Raw genomic sequence first — 23,779 nt, 5'->3', positions numbered from 1 at the left:
GAAAAGGACTGGAAATCACAGCATCCTGTAAAAAAACCTCAAAGGTATCAGCTCCTCTTGCGAGGGAAGCTAAGCAATTAGGAGATGACATGAGGCTATCACCACAATAAAAATTTAAAGGAGTGTTAAGACTGTGGCTGTACTCTGCAGGCACACACACTGCATGTGGCTCTGGGAATGCCTTGGTGACACATCTCCTCAGGGAACATATAACGGGATTTCTTGCTTTCTTTGTCCCACTCTATGGAGGTTCCCTAACCCACTTTAAAGACAATGTTGTGAATGGTAAGCAGGCTGGGGAGAGAGCAGGACTGCTGGGCTCTCACAAAACGAATAGCCCTTTCGTGTGACAGACTAAGGGATACCAATTGTGTCCACGTTTGGATTGTGCTGAATTGATATTTTTTAATAACTGCTGAGTCTTACGCACCGTGCAGTGTCTCTCCCCATAGCACAGGTTGGTGGGAGGGGGAAGGGAGGTTTTGTGCTCTCCAGGGTATAGTTGGAGACTCCGCTGTAAGCCTGGAAGCTTGGTTGCCATCGAATCCGACAAAAGATGCGGGATGCTGGCGTTGCTCCTAGCAACGGTTGCTAAGAGACTCCTGCTGGCATACAGAAGGATTGAAATCGCTGCAGATTATGGCCCTATTTATCATAGTTGTATGAATAGTCTTGTTAAGGGAATGCATGACATATAAATTTAGTGCACGCATGATAGAAATGTAACGCGCACATCGCAAGAGGAGACGGTGTTAGAGCAGGATATTTGTGGCTCGTAAGTAGTTGTCTCCATCCGTACTTCCCCCTCACTGCTTTCATAGGGAGAACGTTAAAACTTTTGGGAGAGTCTATGAATTATAAAGCAGTGAGTAACTGCTTAAGAAATCGGCTTTTTATAGAAGAGTCTGGCAGGGGGTGAGGGATACCGGCAAAGTAAAGTGCTTTGATTAGGTAGCAGCAAGGGATGTGTTCTGTTGGCCCAATTTCACTGCCAGTTGCTGCAGTTTAGGAGAGGAGCGAATCCCTTAGCATCAGCACTGAGTCTGGAGGCTGAATCTTAACTGGCCACAAAATGAATGGCTTCTTTTCATCATTAGATCACTTTATTAGTAAATTGCTGTAGACCTCCTGATATAATTCACTTCCTGGGGTGAAAAGGGTTTGTGCCAATACTTGTTTTGTGTTTAATGGATTCATTATGCTTTTCATCATAAAATTCATCAATGTTAATTGAACGGATTAGCTAAATGTAATTAGAAGAGGGATATGTCAGGGAGAGGGAGTGCATCTCTGCATCTCTACTTTCTCCTCCAGCTCTTTGCTTTAACTACTGTCTGAATGTTAATTTCCCACTTCCTATTACCCTTTCCAATCTGGCTAATCAATATAATCTCTGCATTCAAGTCAGGGCTCATATGTTGTGTTAGACTGCAGGTTAATTCAGGACTAAAAGAAACATTATCACCTTTGTAAGGCCTTTTTTTTTTTTTTTTTTTTTTTTTTTGTTAGCTGTTGCTGGTGATGGATTTTTTTTTTCCCAAATGTTTTATTTAGCACAGGGTTTTTTGATTAGAAAACAACACCAACTTGACAGAAATGACCATACCCAATTGACAGTAATTGACCATACCCAATTACTTCCTTCTTAGTTGTGCAAGGGTTGTTAGTGCACCTGATAATGATAATCAATTGCAGCTCTTGCTGGGCAGACGTTAAGGATAGAATGCCAAGTACAGTTGCTGAGTGGTCTGTTTTTGGTTGGCTATAAGTAAATTAAGCAGTGATTAGGTTTCTCTAGCTGCTTTTCCTGCAGATAAGATATTTTAAGCTGCGGTGGCTGCCCCGGGGAGAAATGTCATACCTGCCTTTCTGTTTTCTTCATGTCAAGGATGCATTTATACCACATATTTACAGGTCAATAAACAGCTACAAGGGAATTTTTTTAGCTGTGAGATGTTAAGGTAATGGAACTTTCATCCTCAAAGAGCATTAATGCTTCTTAATAGGCTCATCCCGGTTGTTTCAAATCTCAATTACATTGACTTCAAGATAGGAAGGAAGATCTCAGATCAATTTTTTGCAAGGCAGAGAGCGCAGTCAGAAGACCCTTGGGCTAGATTCAGTAATGAAATTAAGTGCTTAAAATGTGATTGCTGCAGCTGCCAAAGATCTTTGCAATGGGAGTGTGAAGATGCCTCCAAACTTAAAGACGTTAAACAGTAAACGAGTAGGGGTTTTATATGGTCTGAGCTCTGAAGGAGAGGCTGTGGTAACACAGTTGCTGAGAGTCTGATCTTGCATCTGTTTCCTCTGAAGAGCTGGCTCCTTGCATCAGGTGAGGCTTCCTGGGACATGAGAGCACTGTAGGGGAATGATGAATCCCTTTGGGCTGTTCTGCTGTCAGGAGCCAGCATGTGTCACAGGCATGGGCTTACAAATCAGTGACAGAGCCATCAGCATTTCTACTCCACATGCCTCTCTCTGCGCAAGCAGATGACAGTGGGATCCAGAGAAAAGAGGCTACAGCTGTTTCAGGATAGGGTTTAAATACTGTGTCTGGTTTCTTTGTCTCAGCAATGTGTCCATCTCACACTGTGGAGTTCAGGGCCATAGTATCTGGTGTATTCACTTACCCATCCCTTAAGAACTGTTTGTAGAGGAACACAATCACTTCATGATGCATGTTCTCCAGATGGACTACAGCTTCTTTTTTACCCATTCCTCTGCCCAGGAGGAGGGATGTGCCTGGCATGGTTGAGTGGCACCACTACTCTGAGCTGTCTGCAAGAAGGGCAGTGTCAGAGCTTACACCACCTCCAGATGGTGTGTTAACAGGCATCATCAAGTCATTATAGCAAAGGTACAGGTCTGCCATGGGAGAGAACTGATCATTGAATCACTGGAATCGGAAGGGACCCTTAAAGCCATGTACTCCAACTCCCCTGCCATGAACAGGGACACCTACAGCTTGATCTGGTTGCTCAGAACCCCATCCAGCCTGGCCTTGAGTGTTTCTGGGACTGGGCATCCATCACCTCTCTGGGCAGCCTGTGCCAGTGCTTCACCACCCTTACTGTAAAAAGCTTCTTTCTTATACTCAGCCTAAGTCCCAGTATCTGTCACAGCAAGAGCACAAGGACTGCTGAGTTTGGCAGAGCAGCGGAACGGTGCTGGAACAGGCTCAGTTCAGCAGTGATTTACATAGCACAAAGTCTCTGTATCAGAAACCTCTCCATTCGTATCCACAAATGTTGTCTCTGGGTGAAACACTGCTTTAACCAACCCTCAAGGGAACACAAGAAGGTGGCTGAGGAATACGAGGTGGAATTTGTCTAAAAGGAAGTGCCTATATGCACCTATATTTGACTTCAAATACCTATTTATAACCACCCCTTATTTCCACCATCACTTTATTTTCTACAGAAAGAGCAAAGTTTTGTGTAATACCTCCACTGTGGGTGAGGGGGAGGGGTGGATGTTGTTACTGTCACAACCAAGCAAAAAACTCATAGAAAAAGAGACATGGTGCCACAGTCTCTCTTCTAACCATCAGTCAATTCCTGCGGGTTGTGTCTGCAGCTGCTTGGTGTAGGAACACTGCTTCCATCTTAAGATGTGTCTGGGGAAACTGCCACACCACGCATACAGTTTGGTTTGTGTTTGGAAAGCGTGCTGGATCCCCCAAGGGAGGATGCTGGTAACCAATCTGATGATGAGCCCACAGAGGGAGCTGTGATACCAGCTGTTCCCCATGGAGCTCTGTGAACCAGGAGCAGGCCCTGTCCGTCTTGCACCTGCAGCCCCGTGTTGGATGTGTTGATCTCTGGGGGACTCTGGTGTTTGTCTATGAAATGGGTGATGAGTTTCAAAAAGTTAGAAGGAAACAGATTAACACACGCAGGCTTCGGTGTGGTGTCTCACTGCCTCCGCTGAGTGTCTATAGGGGCAGCTCTTGCAGTGCCTCCTCATTCTGATGGTCAGTTTATAGGGATAAGTAAAGTAAGAGTGAGGATGTGTCACCCTAAACTATCTATTAAGGCCAGCACACATACAGCAATCAGCGAGCAGCAGGGGCTTCTGATTTCTGACTTTGTCATGATGGAATCATAGAACCATCAAGATTTGAAAAGACCACTGAGGCCAACAAGTCCAACTGTCAACCCATCACCACCATGTCCAGTAACCATGCCCCTATTTTAGCCTGGAGAAGAGAAGGCTCTGGGGAGACCTCATTGTGGCCTTCCAGTACTTGAAGGGAGTGTATAAACAGGAGGGGGTATTACAAGGGTGGACACTGATAGGACAAGGGGGAAAGGTTTTAAACTGAGACAGGAGGTTTAGGTTAGAGATTAGAGGGAAGTTTTTCACACAGAGGGTGGTGACAGGTTGCCCAAGGAGGCTGTGGATGCCCCATCCCTGCAGGCATTCAAGGCCAGGCTGGATGTGGCTCTGGGCAGCCTGGGCTGGTGGTTGGTGGCCCTGCACATAGCAGGGGGTTGAAACTGGATAATCATTGTGGTCCTTTTCAACCCAGGCCATTCTGTGATTCTGTGATTCTATGATTGATTCTATGATTCTATGATTGCCCTGAAATTGATAACTTTTATCACTTGACCTCTGCATGGTGTGGTACTTGAGAAGATAAAATATGCCATGCTTACTGTAAATACCCATTATTGAGAACTGTCTCAACACTTGTTTTCTGCTTATTGGCATTGCATTTAAACTGGCTATTTGAGTGCTGTGTCTCACTTGACCAAGCTTAACTTTGTTTCTAGGTCACAGCAATTCCTTGTCTTGATAAAAGGTAAAAGGGGGAATTCCTATTTTAAACACAAAATAATTATAGTTTAATTTTTTGAGATATGCACATTGATGCTTACAAGCCTTAATATCTGCCCAGTCCGCTGGGGAGTCATTTTGACTTTGAAGTGCAGAATTGTTTTCATTTTTAATAATGAGATCTTTCTAAAGTGAGGCTTAATGGAGGCTTGTTGATAATTATTCTGCCTCATTGACAAAGATCCCAAACACACAAGAGTTTCAAATGATTTCACAGCTGATTTATATGCATAAAGCATAATTAGGATCCTGTAATTTCCTTGCCAGTTTGCTTCTCATTTGGATATAGAAAATGTCACTTATTTAGAAAAACTTTTATACTTTGTTGTTTGACTGACACTGAACAATCAAATATGAGGTGTAAGCAATAAACAAGCAAAACTATGCATAAAATACTTCACACTGTTTTTGAGTACTATTCAAACACAACTCTATAAGAATGGAAGATGCTGTTACCATCATTTTACAGATGAGAAGCTGCAGTACAAGAAAGTTTAAGGTCAAAAGTGTCCATTCAATTTAGCTACATTATTGAAAACACATAGAACCTGATTTTTCAAAGCATTGTACAACATGACATATATGCAGAGCATTATGAAAATAGATTCCCATGCTCAGTATTATGCCAGAACAAATTCCAGATTTTCCTTTTGATTTCAGCCTGGAGAAAGAGGAAAGTAAGAAGTGAAGTGTCCTGTGCCACATAGGGAGATGTACAGGCAGTGTCCAGGTGTCCCCAGGGTGCTCAGCAGGAATACTTAACATCACTGATTGTTTGTGTCATGGTCAGGGGGATGGTGCTTAGCTGAAAGAGCTAAGCTGGACTCAATGACCTCTATGGCCCGCTTCCAAATCAGGGTATTTTATGATTCTATGAAAATAGAGTTTATCATGGAAAAGAGTTATGGGAACAGTGTAAATAAATGAGGTAGGCATCTGTGAATTTTTTAGTTGAATGTTTTATTTTCCATTGTCAACTGTTTGTTGTTGTTGTTTTGCTTGGAATTAGTTTGCCATTTCTAGCAAAGTTTAAAAGCAAACTGGAGTGGCCAAGCAAAAAAAGTGGTGTTTGAATTACCCAAAGAATCTGTGTCTCCATCCTGTGCTAGGATGGAAAAAATCCAGATTCTGAACTTTTGTAAGATAGAGCAGCCTTTCTTCAGCTCTGTATTTAACTCCCTTCAACAATATTTTTCTTTCTCCACGTATTTCACTGGCACACTCTCTGTGGACTTCCCAGGCTTAGTAGTCCTGCAGCATTGCCCTCCCAGATTGCTCAGCTTCCATTCATTCTTAGCGATCGACCATCCTGCATCTTAAAGGAGGCAACTGTCCTCCAGGGAGAAAAAAACATACGTGAACGTGTAATGAAAGGCTGTTTCATAATATATAAGTACCAGGTGTGGAACTGAGCCTGCCTAATTTAAGCTCCCAATTTGTATCTATAATTTAAAAGCTTAGCAACTTCATCCTGAGAAGGAGGGCTGAACATCCCTTTAATGATCAGTTGAAAGGTAGGTGCCTTTGGATGTCTCCAGGGGGAGATGTGAACCACCTTTCCCAGCATTTAAAGTGTGTTTTTTTTTCTTTGAGCAGTTCGCCATTTGGGCTCCTTGGCTGAAACCCTTATTGGGACATGAATTCAATTACCAGTGATGAAGTTACCAGTGCTATGCTGTTCAAAGTTGCACCAAACCATCTGTGGTGAGATGCCCCCATGTAGGGACATGGTTAGTGGGAACGATCATAATAGGTTCATGGTTGGACTAGATGATCTTAGTGATCCTTTCCAACCTTAGTGAGTCTATGAAGACACCAAGCTCTCATATCCCAGTGCTGAGCTCAGCCACCCAGCCTGGGAAAGTGCGCCTAATCCATTTCCATCAGTCATCACTAAAAACCACAAGAAAGCAGGCGTTTACAATAAGAAAATAGGTATGATCTAAATTGAACAGGATATGCAGGAGCTGCGCATTTGTTTATCTTTCCTTAGAAAAGATGCAGGAAAGGTCTTGGTGCATTCACATCTGTGATTCCTGCCCTAAAGTGCACTGGTTAGACAGCATGCATAGAGACATAAGTGATGACCCTTTCTCTGCTGTGTCTGACTCGGTGGCATTTCCCTTTCATAGAGGCAGATAGAATTAAATTTTCCAACTCTCTCCACCATGAGTCCCTTGTGGGTGCAGACAGCCCACTGAATGTTGGGTTTTGTTACACAACCAGTTTGACATCTGGGGTCAGACATGGACCACGATCAGCGTGAAATTGAATTTTTCCTCTGAATTACCACTTTCTTCTTTTTTTCTGCAGATCTCAATTGCATTTAAGTTGTGTTTCTACCAAGGTTCATACAGACTCTAACACTGCATCTACAATGACTGCACTTCCATTTGCAGACATAAGAGGTACCATGTGAGAAAAGGTCGATTTAAAGTTTGCGCTCTCATGGAGTACCAACTCCAAACAGTCAAAACTATGAGTCAGTTTCCTTCCCTAATGATACCGGTTTAAAATATACATTACTAAAAAGGTTTTTTAAAAGGTTTTGGTATTTGTTTTGTTGTTGTTGTTTTTGTTGGTGGTGGTTGGTTGGTTTTTGTTTTGTTTTGTTTCGTTCTTTTTGTCTTGCTTTTTCTTTTTCTTTTTCTTTTTCTTTTTTTTTTTTTCCCTCAGATTTTTGGAAGTTCACATTTGAAACCTTATTCTTCAAGATCAAAGTTTGGGAACTTCAATCCCACTTCTCCCAGAGCTGAGGTTATGAAAAAATAAAAGAGTCATGGAGGCGATGTGTCAAAAAATAAGCGCAATTCCTTCCTGCTTTCACCAAAGAAAATGTCTGATTTGTGATGTATGTAGCCCACGCTCTGTTTATGTTACTCTGTTCCATAACAGACCATATGGAGCTATCACAGCTGTGTAGGGCAAAGGAAAGCTCTCAACTCCACAGCAAGTTTTATACTACCACATTCTAGCCTGAATCCCTCTTCACCAGCCCATACTTATTCTAGTTTATCAGGTACTAATTTGGCTTTTTTTTTTTTTTTTTTTCCTGTTCACCAGTCAAGAATACTTTCATCTCTTCACATTCAGACCTGATTGTCTAATCCAACCTTTGAATCCTTTGGAAAGTTCTTGCCCACATTAAATGTTATATAAAGTAAGGAAAGGGAGCGATTGTGCACCACTTAGGTAATAACTGGGGAAAAAACGATATCAGAGAAAGTGCAGTAAAAAATGATTTTAACATTTGCCAGCCTATGAATCTGGGCTCCTGCCATGCTGAGCTCATGAACACCTTCTGGGAATCTCTTAGTCTGATCTATAGATTCATAGGTACAAATTATAGATTCATAGACTACCCACGTTGGAACAGATCCACACGAATCTCAGAATCATGATCAAGGATCACCAAGCCCAACTTCTGACTTCACACAAGACCATTTGAAATTCAAATCCTATGTCTGAGAGCACTGTCCAAATGGACCTTGAACTTCAGTGTGGGGCCATCACCAGATCCCTGAGGATTCTTTATGTTGTCTTCTATTATTACACCTGTGCCTTGACTTGGAAGACCTGGGTCTTTTCCAGGGCAAAAATTGTCTTGTACTTAAACCATTTTATACTGCTATATCATACAAATATGGAATTTATGGTGGAATTGAAGTGCTTGATGTTTTGGCCATGTCTTCCTAGCAAATAGTGTGTCACAACATCAGCAAATCTTAGTGAAACAGATGGGGTTGGGACCCTACTTACACACTGGCTGCTCTCCAGGTGTTGTTACAGATCTTGGCACCTCTGCATATTTCTCTTTACGGTCCTTCAAGATGATTTTGAGATAACATACAATCATAGCATCATAGAATTGCTTAGGTTGGAAGGTACCTTAAAGTCCATCCAGCTCCAACCCCTGCCATGGATTGCTTGACCCCACCAGCTCAGGCTGCCCAGAGCCCCATCCCACCTGGCCTTGATCACCTCCAGAGATGGGGCACCCACAGGTTGTCTGGGCAGCAGTGCCAGTGAAGAATTTCTTCCCAACATCTAACCTAAACTAAATAACTAAATAAACTAAATAACTAAAATATAGACACACTCCAAGAAATGTGATTAAGGCAACTTAAAGTTGCTCTTGCTGTTGTTGTGCTCTTCCTCTCAAACCCCATTGCCTTCACAAATCATGTGAATGCACCTAGACAATCTCAGTCAAGCTGAATAACCTTTTACCCCATAGCAATCCTGAATTACCCAGGAGTTACTTTTAATCACACATGGTGCCTTTCACTGCAAGTGATCCATGCAGCCCCAAAAATCAACAGGCATCAGTCATCCACAAACCACTCACATACACATGACCTCCTGCTCTCTGAAGAACGGTCGATATTTAAAGCAATCCCACAATATCCAGTGGTACAGCTTAGGTCAGATCAGGCTGGCCCTCGCTAATGCACTGTGTCAGTATTTCTTCAGTGACCTCATCAGCTCTCTCAGAATGATCTTCCTTTAAATGATACCATGCCCGTCTCCTTATGAAGAAAATCTTCTGGATGGGAGTTGATCTCATGTGTTACAGCATCTGGAGAGACACAGTATCATGGAATAGGTAGTCTGACCCCTTTAACTCAAAGAGATTTAGCTCTGAAGCTTAATGACACTTTAATTGCTACCTGTCTTTTAAGGGACGGAATTACAGCCATTCTGGGACTGTTGGCTCCTGAGTGGTGTGGGAGGGAAACACCAGGAGATGCTGATGTTCAGAAACACTGAAAACATCTGCAAGCACCCAAAGTGAGATTCTAGAACTGACAGCCTTCTGTGAGAATGAGGGATCAAAGATCAATGCACATACTCAATGCTGTAGTGGCGAAAGTAAGCAATTTGCACGAAGCTTATTTTATTCACCAGAGAGTGCAGTGTGTGTGTTTTTAAATAAAGCATGATTGCATTTCCTCAGTTTTGGTTTTGCATGCATTAAACCAGACTTTAAAGGTTTCATCAGCTGGATTGGCTCTCAGACTTTGGCATTTTAACTGCACTAAATAAACGCTCTCAAACTTCCTCAAATATCAGTGTAAGAAGTACTTAAAGTTTAATTTGCCATCAATCCCACATTTCCATAGGATTCCAAGCTGGCATTTTAATTTCACTGTCACGTATTTCAAGCTGCCAAACTCCACATATAAAGTTTCATTGGGTTCATTTGAAGGGGGGTTTGGTCTCTTTTCTTCTAACCTTCTGTTTGTTTTTGTTTTGTTTTCTATTTATGCATCAATTTTCATTGTTTTTCTTGTAAGAGAGAGACTTTTCTGCCTATAAAAGTGAACCTGGTATTTTCTGATGCTTCCAGAAAAAAAAAACATACTACAAAATGCTATGAGATCTGTAGATGAAAGTTGGCAGTTCTCAAATAGCATGAAATGACTGCAGTTTAGTCTCCTTCCTCTCCCATCTTTACTCATTTAACAGCCCTCCCTTAGAGTCAAGCATTACCTCTTTCTTTTTCTAATATTCCTGTGACACTTTTGATCTCCACTTGACGAGTGCAATCAAGCCATAGTGTTGAGCTGAGCTGGCAAATTAAAGTACTTAAAACATGAGCTGATTTCAGAAAACTGATGGAATTTTGTGCTATTTTCAGACAAAACCTCCAAACAACATGAAATTCACATGTTGCTGCAGCCACTGTTGCAAGAATATTAGAGAAGAAAGTGGTTGTGAGAGAGGAAGCAAACTGTTGCAAACTCACGTCTGTCAATATTTCGTTTTTCCCCTCCAGGAAACAATATGGAGTCATTTAATTACCGCTGTTCACCTATTCACAAGAGAGGGTCTTTGTGAAATCACACACCTTCGTACCCACAATACGCTGTGAAGACACAGTGTGGCCATTTCATATTGCAAGCAGGCATCTGCCCTTGGGAACATCATCTGCTTAGGTACTACAAAGTGCAGCCCCCGCCCATCATGTCATCCCCATGGATTCGAGCACAGCTCTGGCCATTCCCTCTCATCCTATCATTATTACCTAGTAGAACAGACCAAGCTCTACCTCACTTGTATAGAAAGATCCTAGATTTGATTTCACCAAGTGACTCTGCCCATGTTACCTAAGCACACTGTAGTCATGGGTCCTTCTGTAAGTATCTGGGACAACAGCCTTGGCTAATCTTTGAATTCCTCAGAGGTGAAGGATCCTCACATGGGCACTGGGACAGCTCAAGGCAACCGTAAAGAGATTCAGGGTGTTGAAGGTGAAAACTGCTGGGTAAATGGTGCTGTTGGAACCAGGCAGTGTGAGCCATGGAGTGGTTCAATGCAGACCCATAACATCATCCATTTTAGCAGACTTGTTCATGGAAAGTGACTTGATGATGTGGGGTAATGTTTTGTGCACTGCAAATGTTAAATGACCCCTGATAAGTAAAGAAAGTCTATTAACAGGCTGTTCTGAAAGCAATCAGGCTTAATTATCTGTAAATGCAGGCTTTTGCCAGAGCATAAAAACCTGCTATTTATTTTTTTCAAGTTTTGAAAACATCTGTAAGCTAAGTGCATTTGAATATGTATTTGTATATTTATATGCACTTACATGTGTTCATTATGCAAGCGTGGACATTTGCTATTCATTTCTACTGTTTCCTCCTTTCTCTTTTTTGGCCCTGGTTGGATTTTCTGGCTGCAGCAGTTAAATGTGTGATGTCAGCAAAATGCATATTCTTTCTCTGCCTTTTTTTTTGGCTTTTGAAGGAAGATTTGTTCTCTCCCTCCCAAAACAAAATCCTCACCCATAACTGACTTGAGAAGTCCTTTGATGTCCGCTTACTCAGTACGCAGATACAGAGCTCTAGATCTCAGCCCCCTTCCATTTGCCAGCTCAAGCATTTATTTAATAAAACTTAGTAAGAGGGCAGAGTTGAATGTCACTTCTAATCATTCATCAGACCATAATGAATTGCATATATTATATTAACACACTCATGTTTTTATTTCGCTATGATCATTTATTTTTCCTCCTTAGAAGAGAGGATAAAGTGCTTGTTGGTCTTAACAGAAGAGTGGATTTGTTTGAATTAAAAGGAAAAATTCTTAAATACTACTTTTTCCAGCTACAGTGTTTGCATGCACAACATGAAAATGCTTATCTGGTAGTTCGTGCTGAGGGTGGCTCTGTGTGCAATCATTAATGATCAAAATCTTTCTAATTCAGGTGTTAAATTTTAATTACAACAGTGTGCTGATTAATACCAAATATCACCAGGCAGGAATGACTGCACTTTACACATGACAGTCTGGCTGCTGTGGAAATCTAGTGCTATCAGAGCACCCTCATCAAGTGTAGCTCAGGTGTGCTGCCCTACCCCCCAGAATCCAGTGTTGCAATCACCATCACCACTTCCAGCCTTGTGGACACAAATTTGTCCTGAATTCAAAACTCTGTCTTCTGCCTTGCTCAGGAGCAGCTAAACAAGTATTCATGCCTCATCTTGCCTTTGTTGCTATCTTCTGAATGAGGACTATTTTATTTGTTCCTAAAGAAGCAAAATAAGGAAGAAATAACTAATACTTCTTCTTCTAGCTCTTGGCCTCCTAATGGCAAATACGCTTTCTGAATTTACACATAGCTTTAGTGGCACTCATAAGCATCGTGTTGACAGTGTGAGTCCTCAGTAGCTGTTCAAGATCAGCATTGAAAGATGCTGCCTTGATCAGCTGCTATTCCGGGTCAGTAAAGGCCAACAGAATTCCAGCTCCCCTTGTTTACCCATCCGCTTGAGCTGCCATCCAACTGGATTAAGTGATCTAATTCATCATTCTTGTGATAATCTCACTCAAGCAATTGATTGGAAAAGTGTAGATGAATGAACTCCTGTGAGCCCTGGTTTACTCTGACTTATAATGTGGCTCTGTGGCTGTTGCAAGCCCTTTCCCAATGGTGGATGTTAGGGTGGGTTTCTTTTCTGTTCTTGCATATTTGCGAGGGCTTGCTGGTTGAATGGTGCTCTCTATAAGCTGTTGTTCCTCATATGTTAACCATTACGAGTCACCAAGGAGCTGACATGATGTTGAAATGGCTGCTGTTGCTCTTTGGACACATAAATATGCATATTTATTTCTACATAGAACACAATATACTAAAGAGAAATTTAGTAATGACAATGAATTTTGTTATACTGCTCCAATGTAATGTAGTCCTTCATGTCTACCCATTTCCTTTGAAATGTCTTTGATGCATTTCTTGTTGCATTGCTAACAGACAACATCACTCTAGGTCTGACTTCCCTTCATCTCACACAGGGCTGAGCACTTCAGCTTGTCACCACCCGCATTGTCTCAGTCCCACGAGTGTTGGCCCCAGCAGTTCAGCCCTACCCATAAGGACAAGAGGTGACTTTTCTGTCCCAGTTTAGGACATCTAGAAAGTAGACATCTAATTCTGGGCTAATCACCTTAGTCTCTTCTTATAGGTGAAGAAAAGTAGTAGGCTACTCTAACAGGCCATTCATCTCAGCACAAAAATTGACATCTGTGATGAGGCAAGTTGCCTCTGGACACCTGTGGCTAGAGGGAAGCTCAGTCTAGGGTGACTAGCTTAAAATTATCCTTCCGGCTTCAACGTGCTTGAATTCAGACAGGAGAAATTCTTTCCTTAATGATTATTTGTACAGAGTAAGCCTAATTCCCACCTTCAGGTTGGACTTGGGTAGGCTCTCTCTTGGATGTCTGAGGTATTCTCAGAGCATATGAATTTTTTGCAGAGCTAAACAATGACTGTCCCTTATATATATATATATTTGTAGGGTAGCTGTCCTCACCCATTTGTATCAGAGCTATGATTTGTGTCAGAGCTTTGTGCTGCCCTGGTGGACTGAGCAGGGGAGCAGCAATTCCCACCAGTGGCCACAGTGGACTGTAGGGCTGAGGGTCTGACAGATTGGTCTGCATCCCATGGGAAAGGCAGGTCCTTACTTGGGATAAACTGTAAGGTCTCTGGTGACACGAGGTGTTACTTTCTGCTCCGCTGCATCTGTACTGCCAGATGGTTTCACACCGCTCCATGTTGGCACTGTAGATCAACTTCAGCATCTCTGAAAGCACAGTTTGCTGGGACCCCCTGGGCTGTCATCAGAGGCTGTGAGCTTCCTACCTGATAAGCAACGATGACAGCATAGGTGAGGAGGCAGCTGGACCCAATTGCTGGGTCTGAGCACACGTGACCACAGAAGAATTAATCTCAGACAGTGAATGTACATCGTGCGGAGCTGATTATTCACTGCCTGTAGCAGAACAGGTGGCCTGCTGTCAGGCAGAAGGACAAGTGCTTTACCCCTATGGAGTCTGGCATCCAAAAACATGCCTTATGTATATATCTTTTCATTTGGCTACTCCAACAGAACAATAGATTTTCTGATTGTCCCTAGGGAGTTCAAAATCAGGGAACACTAGGGTTCTTTGCACCCCTGATGCCCCATGCAGCTCAGAATACAACCACTGGTCGATGTTCCAGGGCAGCAGTGGCAGCTCCGCCATTCACACCAACAGTGGCAGGTGTGGGTGGGTGAGAACTGTTTTGCCTGTCTGTCTTTCCTCTATACAGTATGTGCAAATAGATTGTTATCCAATGCAAGGGTTGAAAATAGTGTGAATGAGGTCAGGTAGATTTGCAGGGAAAAAAAAAAAATAAAAAACAAACAAAAAAAAACCCAAAAGCAATGTCATATGCTTGCCAGGGGTTAAAACTGCAATGGCTTTTAATGTATTTCTTGTCCCAATATTTAACTTTCATGCATTGAAAGCAGCCAAGGAAAACTGTTCAGGGTGCAGTTAGAGGCAACTGTTAGACTGTAAATCAAATTGGAAAAGCAGAGTGGGTCAATAAAAACAAATACGAGGAATAGTCCCCTGGGTGGGGACCCAGTGCTTTGTTTAGTCTGAATGTAACTTATTTCTTCCCAGTAATCAAAGGCATTTTGTCATATACAAAATCATAGGTGAAGCAGTAGTGAAGGAAGTCAAGCTGAGGTTGCTCCCTGTGTAGTGCACCACAGTACACTTCCATCGTAACTCTGGATGCTGTCACCCAGTCACTGAAACATGCCATACAGAGGAGCACCTTTCCCCATGATCCTCTTTGAAGTCTGGCATGTCTTACTGTGGAGATTCAGATTTCTTCACAGAGCTTCCTCCTGATCACGTACTCTTATAGCACCACCAATGACTCTTCCCTAACCGCAGTCTCCATCAGTCCCAGCCCAAAACCTCAGATGTGCCCCAGGCTTCAGCTCTACTTCTGCACCTCTCCTGAGCAGAGCTGCTGCTTCCTCGTTCCCCAGGTACCAGGCTGGGCTCTCTGAGCTATTTTTCTTCTCAGTGCAGACAAATTTGACCTCTGGCCTTCAGAGATCAAAGGCCACAATCCAACACCATCGTACACTCTAACTTCCACTTCATTTGGTCTGTTTATGTGGCCACTATTTTCCACATCATTGACAGGGTGCTGGGTGGGTGATTTGTCACGAACCTGACAGTTATAGACTGTAATGTTATAAATAGCCTCTGATTTTTTTACTTAATCAGAGGAAAAATGAGAATCAAAGTCTGAAAGGTTACACGTGTGTATATATTCCTGCATCTTGTACACACTTGTTAAAACAGTCTTCAACAGAAACTTCTAGACAGAGCAGTTAGTGTCATGAGCTATCCATGAGCCAAGTCCTCAGCTGCTGTAAGGGTCTGTGGCAGAAAAGCTGCCTTCTTATGCCAGACTTTATTATTTCATCGTGGAGAACTGTGCTTTGCAGCTGTGCTGCCTCTATAGGACAGGGCCTGTGGTGTGTGTAGATGCACAAGGCACCCCACAGCCATGGGACAAATAGTCATCTAGCCCAGTGTTTGGTCTAATGGATACAGAAAGAAGAATAAAGAATGTGTTTCATCCTGCTTCCCAGCAATAAGTTGATTCCTGAGTCAGAAGTTTCTCTTGGACCCTTGTGTTTAATAGCCAGGAAAAAGCTAAAACCACTCAAAAATTATCTATTTCCTTCTGAATCATTCATACCTCAGACTCCTCAGCATCTCTGTGCAATAGATTCCTGTTTAATTATGTACCATAAGAGAAGTGCTCTCTCAGGTCCATTTTAAACTAATGTTTGATGATATCATTGCACACCTACCAGTTCTTACACTACGAGAAACAAATCAGTTTTCTTTTTCTATTCCTCTTTGCTGTACTATATATGATTTAAAAGACATTTATCTTTTGCTCCTCTTCTTCACTTCTCCAGTTGCTCTCGCTCAGCTTTATGCAGGGGATGCCTGGTTTCTGCAGGGGGTTGGTGGGGTCTTGCTTGGCACGTGGAAACAACAAAAGGGAAAGCAGCACTCGCGGCATGTGGGCTGTGAGAGGAGAGTAGCTGTTACATATTGCATGCACACGACGGGCTTTTTATGGCCTCATTAAAGTCAATGGGAGCCTGCCATCTGCTTCAGCAGGGGCGGCATTAAGGTGTAAAAACATTACACACTGTTACGTAGTGCTTTTCTCCAAGATGATATTCCACTGGCTGATCTTTGCCTTGACCCTAGCACTGGGTATGAGTTATCACTCTGTTCTTCAGTAGAAGAAACTGAGCGTAATGTAGAGATTTCAAAGATTGTGGCTGTCTCTCATCTGGCCATATGTGCCTGAATAAAGAGAATGAGAAGCAGGCAAGGGAATTCTTGGCAACCCATCTGATGTGACATCCCCTGTCAGTAGGTCTCAATTTCCGGCTGACTTTATGATCTCTTTTTCTCAATCTCGTAGCTCCAAGACTTCACAGTGAGCTCGGTGTCTGCCAGGAAGGCTGTGAGTTAACTAGGTGGCAGAGATAGTGAGGCACAATTGCAGAAGCTGTAATAAGAGCTATTGATTTTGAATAAACACGCGAGTACTATTGACTTGGAGAAGCTGTCTTGTAGCAAGTGGATGGAGATGTGGATGTTTCTTTCTGGAAGGAGGTGAGATGAGTTTTAATCACAGATATTAAAATACAATCTGTTTTCAGTGTCATTTTTCTTAGTCCTCTTGGCAGATAAAAGAAAAAGAACCATGGGGCTTTGTAAGTGAATGTATAAAGGGAGTGTTCTAGGTGGATAGATAGAAGAAGGTTGATGTGAATGTGAAAAAGTGGCAGGTGAGAGATAATCCAGTGCTTGGAAGGAAGCTGATCTAATTGTAGACATCTCCATTCAGTGCAGGGGACTACATGGCCTTCAGAATTCCCTTCCAACTCAAATAATTCTATGATTCCACAATTCTGAGATGTCTCAGTGAGGAAGAGATGTTAAGAGAAAAGAGAAGAAAAGTTTTGGTGAAGCGTGGCTGTGTAAAGTGTGAAAAATGAGCACTGAAAATTTAGGACTGCCATTTTGTCCCCAGCAGTTGATTCACTTTATGACTGGATTCCATAGCAGAGGGGTTGGAACAAGATAAACTTTTTGGTCCCTTCCAACCTAAGCCATTCTACAATTCTGTGATTCCCAGGGGATTCCTATGGTGACACCATCCCTGGAAATGGGTTGTGGAGGAAATGTTTGTAGATATCCCCAAATTTCAACAGAAAACAGAATGGAGGGCCACTGCCATGAGTTCTCACATTCTGCCTGTAAGTGGGTGGAAGGAGTGACCAGATTTGCAAATACCCTGGTTTAGATTGAGCTAAAACAATATGCGGAGGCCCACATACAAGTGGACATTGAACTTAGCTGTGAATTTGTCCAGGTAGCACTGAAACTAGTCAAATCAAATGATACATGGGGGAAAATGGTCATGTTGACAGCTTATGCTTTGGATCAAGGCAGAAGTGCCTTAATATATCCTATTTCTTGATGAGCGGTTTCCAGATCCTCAGATTAAGGATTCAGCTTTCAACCATGAGACTATCTCAGGGCACCTCTCTGTACAAGAGTATAGGCCTAGAAGCATTCCTGTCCTGAGCAGTGCTAGCAGTCAGCTTCAGACCACTCACTCAAGCCCCAGAGTTTCGCAGCCATCTATGGATCCCCACATGGGATCCATTCACCCTGAATGGATGTGGGGATTACAAAAGGTCAGCTGTGCCATGGGTTCCTTGCACAGAAATAAAAGAGATTTATCTCCTTTACACAAAATCACATAAAATGGGGAAGGGAAAAAAAAAAAAAAGTAGGGCATCAGGGAAGAAAACTCCTCCATTTCTTACTATTCCCTGGTTGTACTTTTTGTATGATAGTAAGAATTCTGCTGAATGCAACAGTGTTCCACCGAAATGAGGGCATTCCTTTCACACATACATATTCAAAGATTAAAGAGAAAGCTTTGAATTATTTTCAGAAAAGGGGTCAATTATGTGGATTTTGCATGGCTTGTTATTAAGGCCAAAACTCACACCATTTTCACAAGAGCTGGAGGACACCAAGGCAAAGATGTAAATGCCTGAGTCCAGATCAGCCAGGAAGAAAGCAGGGAGAATCAAAACATTGTTAATTATATCCTCTCAAGAAAGGACTTCTGGTGCTAGGAATTCATCCCAGGAGGGTAATTTCAGGACTACAAGTTGCAATGTGTATTATTGCAGGTCCAAGCAAGAGCAGGGAGCAGCTCTGACTGTGGGTACTTTCAGTACCATTCTGTAGGGGACTCTACTGGAAATAAGTTCTTGTAACTCAAACAGACTTTTGTGGGAAATGTGATATCTTTTTCCCAACATACCTGAACTCTTTCATCACCAACACAATAATGGGTTGAAAGAAGACTAGTCAGCAATGGTTCCCTTGGACTTTGCAAGCCCTTTGATGAAGTTTCTCACAAAGGCTGTTGAGGAAACAAGAGTCGTTTGGTGAAAGGTAAAGAATTGTGTCATTGATTTAAAAACCAGCCAGGACAACAGACAACAGAAGTGACTAGTCAGCTATTACAATGCGAAAAGTCTGATAAAAGACTTCCAGAGGGAACTTCTTAGCCATCTTTTCATGAATAAATGAAAGACTTTGCTTAGAGGAAATAGAACTATTATATCTCTTTGATATCCAACTAGAACTCAAAAGCATTATATTTCTCAGTAAGAATCTTAGACGTTCATAGGTTATCAGAAGGTTACTGAAAATATGGTCTCTTCAAGGTAAAGAAAAATAGTTTTAGTGATGCCCTTTCCAGTGTTTGGTGTATTTCTGTAGAATGAGAAGGAAGGCTGGATCTTGATTTTGGAAAAGTTATTTTGGGTTCATAGCTTCCATAGTGAAAAACAGAAGAATGGAGAATGGGTGGAACTGATCAACACTTTGCACCTGGAGTAAAAATTCACTGTAGGCAAAACACTCTGTTTAGATCACAATTGAATTCCAGTGAAATTTACTCTCCCAATAGAGTAGCTTTCTCTTTTGAAGATGATCAAAAATGATCCCATAAAATCAATTTTTGAGGGAAAATAAGGTTTTAGCTGTAGGTTTGAATCATGTAAAAATGACTTACATTGAAAAAATATTTTTTTCTTTTTTTTTTTTCCCCTCAAAAAGCAAAAACATTTGGGCTCAGATAGGATTTTTCAAATATATTTGTAACGACCTATAATGCACACAACTTACAACACAGGGAAAAACATTCTGTGATCAGCTTTGTAGATTGTGTTTGTCCTGAGTTCTTGCTATGAATTAGGGAGGAGTACAGAAATTATGGGTTATAACACTTTTCTTCTAGAGAAGTCAAAACATGTCACAAAGGTGCTGCTGTCTTCTTGGCATAGAAAGACTGAGGGTAAGGAGAGCTGAGGGAGGTGCTAAAAGTCAGTGGAAGACCCTGGAAGGGAGCCTTCCCAACTTGGAAGTTGTACATCCCAACTTACCATGCAACCGCCCTTTCGAGTAACTCACAATGTACATTATTATCACAGGAACATCTCTGAGCCCATCTTCCAGAGTTGGCAAAAAGAGATAATAAGTGGTCGCAATTATAAAGCTAACTCTGACTTTTTTCTAAAGAGGAAAAATACGAGGCTGCCCATTTATCTCTAAATTGAATCGACAACTATACAACTCCATCTGAGCATTGTTATTTTCCTTTCCCAGCAAGGCATTGTTTTGTTGCATGAAATCTGTATGTTCAATAGATTTGATTTTCCAAGCAGCTGGGTTATCTTGCACTGTAAAGGCTCTCCCTGTGCTGTGCTTTTCTCAGTGCCGTTCCCAGCTGCTCAGAAATGAGCACGGTGCTTTCATCTTTCTTTTTGTGCTCTTATTAGGTGTGACAGTTCCAACAATACCCGTATGTAGAAAAATATTTGGGTTTAAATTTGTTTTCTAAAAATCTAATTGTCAAAATAATAGATAGGCCAAAAGACGCTGCTTTTAAATTATAAAAGTCCTGCCATGATCACACGCCAATTACATTTTTCCTTAGGAATATGTACTTTTTTTTCAGATTGGTCTAAAACATAATTGCAGCCTAACCTTATTTATCCACAGGAGACAAGGGAACTGAAAAGAGCTGAGATATGCAGAGCTGGGCCATAGGTGCTTTTCAAATGACTGTAACACACAATTAGGATTAATGCATGTATCTGATCATTTGGCTTCTGGAAGAATAACTTATGAGAGACAAGGTTGTTGATTATCCCTTTCTTTTTCTGTCCTGTTAACATTTATTATGTAGAGAAACCCTCCCTCAGCATGATAGGGTCTTGATTTTATAGAGCGCTTGCTGGTATTACTGAAGTACCAGCAAGGGAGGAAAGAAAGGGGAGGAAAACTGTTTGGGAGGATGGAATGATCCAGTGGAAGACTCTTTGCTCTGAATCTCAATAGGGCAGAGAAAAACCCTTAAGTTTTTATTGTTCTTTTTCTTCTGAAGGGATCAAAAAGAGGAAACAATAAATTTGTACCCAGGTTGGTCCCGCTGCCAGCGATGCCATCAGTGCTCGGGTTGTACTGTAGTTGAATATCTGAGTCATAGAATCATAGAATCATTTGAGTTGGAAAGGACCCTTAAGGCCATCTAGTCCAACTCCCCTGCAATGAACAGGGATACCTACAGCTAGATCAGGTGCTCAGAGCCCCATGTTGCCTGAACTTGAGGCAAGGGATGGGGCATCCACCTCCTATCTCGGCAACCTGTGCCAGTGCCTCATCACACTTACTGCAAAAAACTTTTTCCTCATATCCAGTCTAAATCTCCTCTAAGGACCATTTCTGGTTCTGTTCTCTGCACCATGATCACTCTCTCATCTTTGCAGCAACATGGATTTGACAAGGAAATTGTGATATTTCTGCCAGAAGAATGCAGATGTACCTGGGAAATGTCATCAGGTCTAAGCTAATGTCATTGAGATCAGAGGGGCTATTCATGCCTGTTGAAAATGTTGCCAACAAGCTCAGAAAGACAAGTAGGGATGAGCTTAGCCTGTACACTGCTCAGTCTGGAGTATTTTCCTATTTTCCTACTGCAAATACATATACTAAGCACAAACAGAAGATAGAGTGATGTTGAGATTTTAGGTAACTGGGGATGGAATAGGAATCTTGGGCTTGGGGAAGCTGTATGGGCCCACTGACTTGCTTTTTCTAGATAAAGCATCACACAAAACCATGTGGGATGTGCAAGTGAGATGCTTGTGCTTACAGTCTGTCTTGCTTGGCAGTCTTTCCTTGGGTGAGACAGTTTTACCTTCTGGGTGTCTATCACTTTTTTGATAGTAAATGCACTGATGTTTCTAAGTAGCTTTTTAAAATGAGGACTGCTTAATCATCTCCAGGACACTGATTCTGAGAAAATCTACATAGTCCGTACAGTCTTTCAAAACTCCAGATGTTAAAGATATTATTCAGCTTCATTAAAAGTAATAATGTATTTCTACATTACCTTTGTCAGCATTGCACACTGAGGAGAAGCTACAGCAGTTCAGTAGTGGTCAGCTCTGGCAAGCAAATACAACATGGAGATGAGAACAAAGGATAGCCCTGAGAAGGGTCCCCAAGCCCAACCACTGCATAGACCAGGATCACCTCCAGCAGGACCATATCAAGAAGATGGGTCCAAAGGATTGTGGCTGAATGAATAGAAGCAGAAGCAAGATTCACAGCAGGAAAGAGCAATGCCAGGGCAGGAATATACCCCCTCTTCTGACTCTGCAAAGGCAACATCAAGCACAGTACCAGACTGGAGACGACATTTCATAGTTGGTGGTGATCTTAGTGGAGACCACTGCCACAAAACAGAGTGCCCTCAGGGAAAGCAGAGTCAGCAGACATCTGAAGAAAATGCCTTTGTTGATTATGGTCCTTAAAATAGACTCCTCGCTTTTGCTATTTCATTGTCATTAAAAGTTTATTGCTGGTGATAGTTTTTTGGGGGTTTTTTGTTTGTTTTTTTCTTTAATTGATCTGCTCAGGTCACTGAGCCTAGCAGCATTACCTGGCTTCTTAGCAAGACCTTGACCATACGTGATCTTGTCCTGGGACCCCAGAATAGTGAGGGACTTATGAACGTGGAGAACTCTTTGTCTCAGTTCACCCTCGAACCCAGCAGCAAGCTGTTTGCATCCTGGTTTGTTTTCATTTTCCCTGTTTTATATCCATGTAGATAAGGAGAGTAGTAGTTTTTTTCCCCTAGACCTGTGGCATTTCACTAGGCAAATAGCACAGAGCAGTGGGCTCCATGACCCAACATAGACCTGGTGCCAGGACAAGGTCTCCAAGTGAGGGTGCAGATCCCGGATGGCCTCACTCCCATCTTGATACGGTCATCTACCTGTGCAGCATGTGCTACGTTAACAAGCTGAGCAGGGCTGTAAAGAGCAGCTTGGTAGTAATTTTTAGTTGGGGATGAAAAAAATGATCTAAAAATGTACTTGTGCCTGGAAGGGGTGCTCTGCAGAACTAATCTTTTACATTTCTTCTGCATCTTCCATCTGTGATTTCATGGCTAATTGATTTATCCATGCAATGTTCCTGTGAAATATAGATTATCTTCACTTATAGAGCGGTAAAACTGAGTGCGTAGGGGTTTGCATTTCAACTTGCCCTAAATCCTCAAGGGATTAAAAGGCAGAGGAGACCCGGGACCCCCCAGTTCCCTGCTCTTCATCCCCAAGGTGGGCTTCCTCTCCTTGTGGAGATGCACAAAAATCACATCCTAAGGTGGTAAAAGCTACCGTGTGCTACACCCAATGGGCCACAGCACTGCCCCCGATGTTCAGCAGGAATTTCTGGGTCTGGCCAAGGCACAAAACATGCCCCTGCCCCATGGATGTGTGTTAGGGCACAAGTCACACAGAAGAAATGCCATAATACTGTCACAAGGTTGGCTTTTGTTTTCCATCATCAATGACTTCACCACCAGCACCGGCTGTATCGATTGTGATGATGCTTTGAAGATCAACATCTGTAGCAATCCCAGCCACAGCGCTTTGAGGGTATCCAAGCTCAGTCTTCTGGTCTGAGGAATTTCAAACCCCTGGGAGCTGTGGGAGATTTTTACCTGTTAGTGGTTAGAGGAAGACACATGATACATACTTTGGGTTACACCTGTATAGCTCCTGTGAGAGCAAATAGAATACAAACATTAATCTATATCAAGTTAATAGGAGATAACACCCCACAGTGGAATTCTCTCTTTGACTAGATTTGATCCTTCCTTAAATCTTGAATTGTGTTTGCTAAAGGATGCTGAATTACCTTTTATATTGTTTTTAAGAAGCACAGTAAGGTAAAGAGAAAAGGATTGTTAAAAAGTGGCAATGACCTTGCAAATGTAATAGCAGATAAAAAGCAGGTGAGCAAACACTCAGAAAAATGAGGTGGCTGGCAGTCATTATGCCCAGGTGATATTAAGACTTCAGTATGAAGTGAATTAGCTGATCGACTTACTGAACTGCTGTGCATTATCTCTGAACACATCATGTACAGTAAGCAGGATTCAGGCAAC

The 23,779-nt window shown here is 42.1% G+C and overlaps 1 protein-coding gene and 1 long non-coding RNA gene across 2 annotated transcripts in view; both read left to right on the top strand.

Moving 5' to 3' along the window:
- FRMD4A (FERM domain containing 4A) overlaps positions 1–23,779 on the top strand; it is a 327,545-nt gene that overhangs the window by 44,769 nt on the left and 258,997 nt on the right. The window lies entirely within an intron of this gene.
- Positions 224–7,919, top strand: LOC116652762. The gene is made up of 3 exons (XR_004305952.1): positions 224–775; positions 7,156–7,250; positions 7,519–7,919. It is a non-coding gene; the product is annotated as an uncharacterized LOC116652762 (long non-coding RNA).

This window comes from Coturnix japonica, chromosome 1, assembly GCF_001577835.2.
Source record: "Coturnix japonica isolate 7356 chromosome 1, Coturnix japonica 2.1, whole genome shotgun sequence".
NCBI lineage: Eukaryota > Metazoa > Chordata > Aves > Galliformes > Phasianidae > Coturnix > Coturnix japonica.
This window is presented reverse-complemented; position numbering and strand designations above follow the sequence as displayed.